The following is a 10,349-nucleotide window of genomic DNA, read 5'->3' as shown; positions in this document are numbered from 1 at the left end:
GTCGTCGCGGCGGACGGCGTGAGCCTCGCGTACCCCGGCACGTACGGCCTCCACGGGTGCGACTCGCACGACAGCGGGCTCGAGCCGTCCTGCAACTTGACCGGCTACCCCGGCTGGTGCGAGCACGAGTGGTGCTACGTCGACCCGACCGCGTGCAACACCGAGTACAGCACGACCGCGTACGTGGTGGGCGCCACCCTGCACTACTCGTACCGTGCGTGCGGCTTCAGCAACGAGTTTGAGAGCTGGTTCTACCAGCCGCCGCCGCCGTCGCCGCCGCCGTCGCCGCCGCCGCCCTCGCCACCGCCGTCGCCGCCGCCCTCGCCGCCGCTCGACTGCCCGTGCCTCACCGCCTACCCGACCGGCGTCAGCCTCGTGAGCGGCGAGGTGCAGGTCGTCGCGGCGGACGGCGTGAGCCTCGCGTACCCCGGCACGTACGGCCTCCACGGGTGCGACTCGCACGACAGCGGGCTCGAGCCGTCCTGCAACTCGACCGGCTACCCCGGCTGGTGCGAGCAAGAGTGGTGCTACGTCGACCCGACCGCGTGCAACACCGAGTACAGCACGACCGCGTACGTGGTGGGCGCCACCCTGCACTACTCGTACCGTGCGTGCGGCTTCAGCAACGAGTTCGAGAGCTGGTTCTACCAGCCGCCGCCGCCGTCGCCGCCGCCGTCGCCGCCGCCGCCCTCGCCGCCGCTCGACTGCCCGTGCCTCACCGCCTACCCGACCGGCGTCAGCCTCGTGAGCGGCGAGGTGCAGGTCGTCGCGGCGGACGGCGTGAGCCTCGCGTACCCCGGCACGTACGGCCTCCACGGGTGCGACTCGCACGACAGCGGGCTCGAGCCGTCCTGCAACTCGACCGGCTACCCCGGCTGGTGCGAGCACGAGTGGTGCTACGTCGACCCGACCGCGTGCAACACCGAGTACAGCACGACCGCGTACGTGGTGGGCGCCACCCTGCACTACTCGTACCGTGCGTGCGGCTTCAGCAACGAGTTCGAGAGCTGGTTCTACCAGCCGCCGCCGCCGTCGCCGCCGCCGTCGCCGCCGCCGCCCTCGCCGCCGCTCGACTGCCCGTGCCTCACCGCCTACCCGGCCGGCGTCAGCCTCGTGAGCGGCGAGGTGCAGGTCGTCGCGGCGGACGGCGTGAGCCTCGCGTACCCCGGCACGTACGGCCTCCACGGGTGCGACGCGCACGACAGCGGGCTCGAGCCGTCCTGCAACTCTCTACCAGCCGCCGCCGCCGTCGCCTCCGTACCTGCCAGGCATGGCACCTGCTTCTCCACCGCCCTCCCCACCGTTGCTACCGCCGTCTCCGCCTCTTTCACCACTGCTACCACGGTATGTTGAGTGTGGCAGAGCTGGCTATTGCTCCGAGCCCGCGCGATGGGCTACGCCGTCTGAGCGGCACGAGGTGCGTTGCTGCTCGGACGCGCCTAAGAGTGGCTGGACAAGACGCGTCTCGAGCTGCCCGTGGGCAGAGTCAAACGCCGGCATGGGCGGTTGCCACCACGAGAAGACGTTTGCAGAGGCGGAGGAAGTCTGCGACGGAAGCAGGAGCAACGCACTCTGTACAGCAGCTGAGCTGCAAAGCAACTGTGCACGCAGCACGGGCTGCGGGCACGATAGAGATCTGGTGTGGACAAGCGATATCATGCCGCTGCCCTCGCCGCCGCCGCCGTCGCCGCCGCCGTCGCCGCCGCCGCCCTCGCCGCCGCTCGACTGCCCGTGCCTCACCGCCTACCCGGCCGGCGTCAGCCTCGTGAGCGGCGAGGTGCAGGTCGTCGCGGCGGACGGCGTGAGCCTCGCGTACCCCGGCACGTACGGCCTCCACGGGTGCGACTCGCACGACAGCGGGCTCGAGCCGTCCTGCAACTCGACCGGCTACCCCGGCTGGTGCGAGCACGAGTGGTGCTACGTCGACCCGACCGCGTGCAACACCGAGTACAGCACGACCGCGTACGTGGTGGGCGCCACCCTGCACTACTCGTACCGTGCGTGCGGCTTCAGCAACGAGTTCGAGAGCTGGTTCTACCAGCCGCCGCCGCCGTCGCCGCCGCCGTCGCCGCCGCCGCCCTCGCCGCCGCTCGACTGCCCGTGCCTCACCGCCTACCCGGCCGGCGTCAGCCTCGTGAGCGGCGAGGTGCAGGTCGTCGCGGCGGACGGCGTGAGCCTCGCGTACCCCGGCACGTACGGCCTCCACGGGTGCGACTCGCACGACAGCGGGCTCGAGCCGTCCTGCAACTCGACCGGCTACCCCGGCTGGTGCGAGCACGAGTGGTGCTACGTCGACCCGACCGCGTGCAACACCGAGTACAGCACGACCGCGTACGTGGTGGGCGCCACCCTGCACTACTCGTACCGTGCGTGCGGCTTCAGCAACGAGTTCGAGAGCTGGTTCTACCAGCCGCCGCCGCCGTCGCCGCCGCCGTCGCCGCCGCCGCCCTCGCCGCCGCTCGACTGCCCGTGCCTCACCGCCTACCCGGCCGGCGTCAGCCTCGTGAGCGGCGAGGTGCAGGTCGTCGCGGCGGACGGCGTGAGCCTCGCGTACCCCGGCACGTACGGCCTCCACGGGTGCGACTCGCACGACAGCGGGCTCGAGCCGTCCTGCAACTCGACCGGCTACCCCGGCTGGTGCGAGCACGAGTGGTGCTACGTCGACCCGACCGCGTGCAACACCGAGTACAGCACGACCGCGTACGTGGTGGGCGCCACCCTGCACTACTCGTACCGTGCGTGCGGCTTCAGCAACGAGTTCGAGAGCTGGTTCTACCAGCCGCCGCCGCCGTCGCCGCCGCCGTCGCCGCCGCCGCCCTCGCCGCCGCTCGACTGCCCGTGCCTCACCGCCTACCCGACCGGCGTCAGCCTCGTGAGCGGCGAGGTGCAGGTCGTCGCGGCGGACGGCGTGAGCCTCGCGTACCCCGGCACGTACGGCCTCCACGGGTGCGACTCGCACGACAGCGGGCTCGAGCCGTCCTGCAACTCGACCGGCTACCCCGGCTGGTGCGAGCACGAGTGGTGCTACGTCGACCCGACCGCGTGCAACACCGAGTACAGCACGACCGCGTACGTGGTGGGCGCCACCCTGCACTACTCGTACCGTGCGTGCGGCTTCAGCAACGAGTTCGAGAGCTGGTTCTACCAGCCGCCGCCGCCGTCGCCGCCGCCGTCGCCGCCGCCGCCCTCGCCGCCGCTCGACTGCCCGTGCCTCACCGCCTACCCGACCGGCGTCAGCCTCGTGAGCGGCGAGGTGCAGGTCGTCGCGGCGGACGGCGTGAGCCTCGCGTACCCCGGCACGTACGGCCTCCACGGGTGCGACTCGCACGACAGCGGGCTCGAGCCGTCCTGCAACTCGACCGGCTACCCCGGCTGGTGCGAGCACGAGTGGTGCTACGTCGACCCGACCGCGTGCAACACCGAGTACAGCACGACCGCGTACGTGGTGGGCGCCACCCTGCACTACTCGTACCGTGCGTGCGGCTTCAGCAACGAGTTCGAGAGCTGGTTCTACCAGCCGCCGCCGCCGTCGCCGCCGCCGTCGCCGCCGCCGCCCTCGCCGCCGCTCGACTGCCCGTGCCTCACCGCCTACCCGACCGGCGTCAGCCTCGTGAGCAGCGAGGTGCAGGTCGTCGCGGCGGACGGCGTGAGCCTCGCGTACCCCGGCACGTACGGCCTCCACGGGTGCGACTCGCACGACAGCGGGCTCGAGCCGTCCTGCAACTCGACCGGCTACCCCGGCTGGTGCGAGCACGAGTGGTGCTACGTCGACCCGACCGCGTGCAACACCGAGTACAGCACGACCGCGTACGTGGTGGGCGCCACCCTGCACTACTCGTACCGTGCGTGCGGCTTCAGCAACGAGTTCGAGAGCTGGTTCTACCAGCCGCCGCCGCCGTCGCCGCCGCCGTCGCCGCCGCCGCCCTCGCCGCCGCTCGACTGCCCGTGCCTCACCGCCTACCCGACCGGCGTCAGCCTCGTGAGCGGCGAGGTGCAGGTCGTCGCGGCGGACGGCGTGAGCCTCGCGTACCCCGGCACGTACGGCCTCCACGGGTGCGACTCGCACGACAGCGGGCTCGAGCCGTCCTGCAACTCGACCGGCTACCCCGGCTGGTGCGAGCACGAGTGGTGCTACGTCGACCCGACCGCGTGCAACACCGAGTACAGCACGACCGCGTACGTGGTGGGCGCCACCCTGCACTACTCGTACCGTGCGTGCGGCTTCAGGAACGAGTTCGAGAGCTGGTTCTACCAGCCGCCGCCGCCGTCGCCTCCGTACCTGCCAGGCATGGCACCTGCTTCTCCACCGCCCTCCCCACCGTTGCTACCGCCGTCTCCGCCTCTTTCACCACTGCTACCACGGTACGTTGAGTGTGGCAGAGCTGGCTATTGCTCCGAGCCCGCGCGATGGGCTACGCCGTCTGAGCGGCACGAGGTGCGTTGCTGCTCGGACGCGCCTAAGAGTGGCTGGACAAGACGCGTCTCGAGCTGCCCGTGGGCAGAGTCAAACGCCGGCATGGGCGGTTGCCACCACGAGAAGACGTTTGAAGAGGCGGAGGAAGTCTGCGACGGAGCAGGAGCACGCCTCTGTACAGCAGCTGAGCTGCAAAGCAACTGTGCACGCAGCACTGGCTGCGGGCACGATAGAGATCTGGTGTGGACAAGCGATATCATGCCGCTGCCCTCGCCGCCGCCGCCGTCGCCGCCGCCGTCGCCGCCGCCGCCCTCGCCGCCGCTCGACTGCCCGTGCCTCACCGCCTACCCGGCCGGCGTCAGCCTCGTGAGCGGCGAGGTGCAGGTCGTCGCGGCGGACGGCGTGAGCCTCGCGTACCCCGGCACGTACGGCCTCCACGGGTGCGACTCGCACGACAGCGGGCTCGAGCCGTCCTGCAACTCGACCGGCTACCCCGGCTGGTGCGAGCACGAGTGGTGCTACGTCGACCCGACCGCGTGCAACACCGAGTACAGCACGACCGCGTACGTGGTGGGCGCCACCCTGCACTACTCGTACCGTGCGTGCGGCTTCAGCAACGAGTTCGAGAGCTGGTTCTACCAGCCGCCGCCGCCGTCGCCGCCGCCGTCGCCGCCGCCGCCCTCGCCGCCGCTCGACTGCCCGTGCCTCACCGCCTACCCGACCGGCGTCAGCCTCGTGAGCGGCGAGGTGCAGGTCGTCGCGGCGGACGGCGTGAGCCTCGCGTACCCCGGCACGTACGGCCTCCACGGGTGCGACTCGCACGACAGCGGGCTCGAGCCGTCCTGCAACTCGACCGGCTACCCCGGCTGGTGCGAGCACGAGTGGTGCTACGTCGACCCGACCGCGTGCAACACCGAGTACAGCACGACCGCGTACGTGGTGGGCGCCACCCTGCACTACTCGTACCGTGCGTGCGGCTTCAGCAACGAGTTCGAGAGCTGGTTCTACCAGCCGCCGCCGCCGTCGCCGCCGCCGTCGCCGCCGCCGCCCTCGCCGCCGCTCGACTGCCCGTGCCTCACCGCCTACCCGACCGGCGTCAGCCTCGTGAGCGGCGAGGTGCAGGTCGTCGCGGCGGACGGCGTGAGCCTCGCGTACCCCGGCACGTACGGCCTCCACGGGTGCGACTCGCACGACAGCGGGCTCGAGCCGTCCTGCAACTCGACCGGCTACCCCGGCTGGTGCGAGCACGAGTGGTGCTACGTCGACCCGACCGCGTGCAACACCGAGTACAGCACGACCGCGTACGTGGTGGGCGCCACCCTGCACTACTCGTACCGTGCGTGCGGCTTCAGCAACGAGTTCGAGAGCTGGTTCTACCAGCCGCCGCCGCCGTCGCCGCCGCCGTCGCCGCCGCCGCCCTCGCCGCCGCTCGACTGCCCGTGCCTCACCGCCTATCCGACCGGCGTCAGCCTCGTGAGCGGCGAGGTGCAGGTCGTCGCGGCGGACGGCGTGAGCCTCGCGTACCCCGGCACGTACGGCCTCCACGGGTGCGACTCGCACGACAGCGGGCTCGAGCCGTCCTGCAACTCGACCGGCTACCCCGGCTGGTGCGAGCACGAGTGGTGCTACGTCGACCCGACCGCGTGCAACACCGAGTACAGCACGACCGCGTACGTGGTGGGCGCCACCCTGCACTACTCGTACCGTGCGTGCGGCTTCAGCAACGAGTTCGAGAGCTGGTTCTACCAGCCGCCGCCGCCGTCGCCGCCGCCGTCGCCGCCGCCGCCCTCGCCGCCGCTCGACTGCCCGTGCCTCACCGCCTACCCGACCGGCGTCAGCCTCGTGAGCGGCGAGGTGCAGGTCGTCGCGGCGGACGGCGTGAGCCTCGCGTACCCCGGCACGTACGGCCTCCACGGGTGCGACTCGCACGACAGCGGGCTCGAGCCGTCCTGCAACTCGACCGGCTACCCCGGCTGGTGCGAGCACGAGTGGTGCTACGTCGACCCGACCGCGTGCAACACCGAGTACAGCACGACCGCGTACGTGGTGGGCGCCACCCTGCACTACTCGTACCGTGCGTGCGGCTTCAGCAACGAGTTCGAGAGCTGGTTCTACCAGCCGCCGCCGCCGTCGCCGCCGCCGTCGCCGCCGCCGCCCTCGCCGCCGCTCGACTGCCCGTGCCTCACCGCCTACCCGACCGGCGTCAGCCTCGTGAGCGGCGAGGTGCAGGTCGTCGCGGCGGACGGCGTGAGCCTCGCGTACCCCGGCACGTACGGCCTCCACGGGTGCGACTCGCACGACAGCGGGCTCGAGCCGTCCTGCAACTCGACCGGCTACCCCGGCTGGTGCGAGCACGAGTGGTGCTACGTCGACCCGGCCGCGTGCAACACCGAGTACAGCACGACCGCGTACGTGGTGGGCGCCACCCTGCACTACTCGTACCGTGCGTGCGGCTTCAGCAACGAGTTCGAGAGCTGGTTCTACCAGCCGCCGCCGCCGTCGCCGCCGCCGTCGCCGCCGCCGCCCTCGCCGCCGCTCGACTGCCCGTGCCTCACCGCCTACCCGACCGGCGTCAGCCTCGTGAGCGGCGAGGTGCAGGTCGTCGCGGCGGACGGCGTGAGCCTCGCGTACCCCGGCACGTACGGCCTCCACGGGTGCGACTCGCACGACAGCGGGCTCGAGCCGTCCTGCAACTCGACCGGCTACCCCGGCTGGTGCGAGCACGAGTGGTGCTACGTCGACCCGACCGCGTGCAACACCGAGTACAGCACGACCGCGTACGTGGTGGGCGCCACCCTGCACTACTCGTACCGTGCGTGCGGCTTCAGCAACGAGTTCGAGAGCTGGTTCTACCAGCCGCCGCCGCCGTCGCCGCCGCCGTCGCCGCCGCCGCCCTCGCCGCCGCTCGACTGCCCGTGCCTCACCGCCTACCCGACCGGCGTCAGCCTCGTGAGCGGCGAGGTGCAGGTCGTCGCGGCGGACGGCGTGAGCCTCGCGTACCCCGGCACGTACGGCCTCCACGGGTGCGACTCGCACGACAGCGGGCTCGAGCCGTCCTGCAACTCGACCGGCTACCCCGGCTGGTGCGAGCACGAGTGGTGCTACGTCGACCCGACCGCGTGCAACACCGAGTACAGCACGACCGCGTACGTGGTGGGCGCCACCCTGCACTACTCGTACCGTGCGTGCGGCTTCAGCAACGAGTTCGAGAGCTGGTTCTACCAGCCGCCGCCGCCGTCGCCGCCGCCGTCCCCGCCGCCGCCCTCGCCGCCGCTCGACTGCCCGTGCCTCACCGCCTACCCGACCGGCGTCAGCCTCGTGAGCGGCGAGGTGCAGGTCGTCGCGGCGGACGGCGTGAGCCTCGCGTACCCCGGCACGTACGGCCTCCACGGGTGCGACTCGCACGACAGCGGGCTCGAGCCGTCCTGCAACTCGACCGGCTACCCCGGCTGGTGCGAGCACGAGTGGTGCTACGTCGACCCGACCGCGTGCAACACCGAGTACAGCACGACCGCGTACGTGGTGGGCGCCACCCTGCACTACTCGTACCGTGCGTGCGGCTTCAGCAACGAGTTCGAGAGCTGGTTCTACCAGCCGCCGCCGCCGTCGCCGCCGCCGTCGCCGCCGCCGCCCTCGCCGCCGCTCGACTGCCCGTGCCTCACCGCCTACCCGACCGGCGTCAGCCTCGTGAGCGGCGAGGTGCAGGTCGTCGCGGCGGACGGCGTGAGCCTCGCGTACCCCAGCACGTACGGCCTCCACGGGTGCGACTCGCACGACAGCGGGCTCGAGCCGTCCTGCAACTCGACCGGCTACCCCGGCTGGTGCGAGCACGAGTGGTGCTACGTCGACCCGACCGCGTGCAACACCGAGTACAGCACGACCGCGTACGTGGTGGGCGCCACCCTGCACTACTCGTACCGTGCGTGCGGCTTCAGCAACGAGTTCGAGAGCTGGTTCTACCAGCCGCCGCCGCCGTCGCCGCCGCCGTCGCCGCCGCCGCCCTCGCCGCCGCTCGACTGCCCGTGCCTCACCGCCTACCCGACCGGCGTCAGCCTCGTGAGCGGCGAGGTGCAGGTCGTCGCGGCGGACGGCGTGAGCCTCGCGTACCCCGGCACGTACGGCCTCCACGGGTGCGACTCGCACGACAGCGGGCTCGAGCCGTCCTGCAACTCGACCGGCTACCCCGGCTGGTGCGAGCACGAGTGGTGCTACGTCGACCCGACCGCGTGCAACACCGAGTACAGCACGACCGCGTACGTGGTGGGCGCCACCCTGCACTACTCGTACCGTGCGTGCGGCTTCAGCAACGAGTTCGAGAGCTGGTTCTACCAGCCGCCGCCGCCGTCGCCGCCGCCGTCGCCGCCGCCGCCCTCGCCGCCGCTCGACTGCCCGTGCCTCACCGCCTACCCGACCGGCGTCAGCCTCGTGAGCGGCGAGGTGCAGGTCGTCGCGGCGGACAGCGTGAGCCTCGCGTACCCCGGCACGTACGGCCTCCACGGGTGCGACTCGCACGACAGCGGGCTCGAGCCGTCCTGCAACTCGACCGGCTACCCCGGCTGGTGCGAGCACGAGTGGTGCTACGTCGACCCGACCGCGTGCAACACCGAGACAGCACGACCGCGTACGTGGTGGGCGCCACCCTGCACTACTCGTACCGTGCGTGCGGCTTCAGCAACGAGTTCGAGAGCTGGTTCTACCAGCCGCCGCCGCCGTCGCCGCCGCCGTCGCCGCCGCCGCCCTCGCCGCCGCTCGACTGCCCGTGCCTCACCGCCTACCCGACCGGCGTCAGCCTCGTGAGCGGCGAGGTGCAGGTCGTCGCGGCGGACGGCGTGAGCCTCGCGTACCCCGGCACGTACGGCCTCCACGGGTGCGACTCGCACGACAGCGGGCTCGAGCCGTCCTGCAACTCGACCGGCTACCCCGGCTGGTGCGAGCACGAGTGGTGCTACGTCGACCCGACCGCGTGCAACACCGAGTACAGCACGACCGCGTACGTGGTGGGCGCCACCCTGCACTACTCGTACCGTGCGTGCGGCTTCAGCAACGAGTTCGAGAGCTGGTTCTACCAGCCGCCGCCGCCGTCGCCGCCGCCGTCGCCGCCGCCGCCCTCGCCGCCGCTCGACTGCCCGTGCCTCACCGCCTACCCGACCGGCGTCAGCCTCGTGAGCGGCGAGGTGCAGGTCGTCGCGGCGGACGGCGTGAGCCTCGCGTACCCCGGCACGTACGGCCTCCACGGGTGCGACTCGCACGACAGCGGGCTCGAGCCGTCCTGCAACTCGACCGGCTACCCCGGCTGGTGCGAGCACGAGTGGTGCTACGTCGACCCGACCGCGTGCAACACCGAGTACAGCACGACCGCGTACGTGGTGGGCGCCACCCTGCACTACTCGTACCGTGCGTGCGGCTTCAGCAACGAGTTCGAGAGCTGGTTCTACCAGCCGCCGCCGCCGTCGCCGCCGCCGTCGCCGCCGCCACCCTCGCCGCCGCTCGACTGCCCGTGCCTCACCGCCTACCCGACCGGCGTCAGCCTCGTGAGCGGCGAGGTGCAGGTCGTCGCGGCGGACGGCGTGAGCCTCGCGTACCCCGGCACGTACGGCCTCCACGGGTGCGACTCGCACGACAGCGGGCTCGAGCCGTCCTGCAACTCGACCGGCTACCCCGGCTGGTGCGAGCACGAGTGGTGCTACGTCGACCCGACCGCGTGCAACACCGAGTACAGCACGACCGCGTACGTGGTGGGCGCCACCCTGCACTACTCGTACCGTGCGTGCGGCTTCAGCAACGAGTTCGAGAGCTGGTTCTACCAGCCGCCGCCGCCGTCGCCGCCGCCGTCGCCGCCGCCGCCCTCGCCGCCGCTCGACTGCCCGTGCCTCACCGCCTACCCGACCGGCGTCAGCCTCGTGAGCGGCGAGGTGCAGGTCGTCGCGGCGGACGG

Source organism: Emiliania huxleyi, assembly GCF_000372725.1.
Source record: "Emiliania huxleyi CCMP1516 unplaced genomic scaffold EMIHUscaffold_23, whole genome shotgun sequence".
NCBI classification, from domain to species: domain Eukaryota; phylum Haptophyta; order Isochrysidales; family Noelaerhabdaceae; genus Emiliania; species Emiliania huxleyi.
This window is presented reverse-complemented; position numbering follows the sequence as displayed.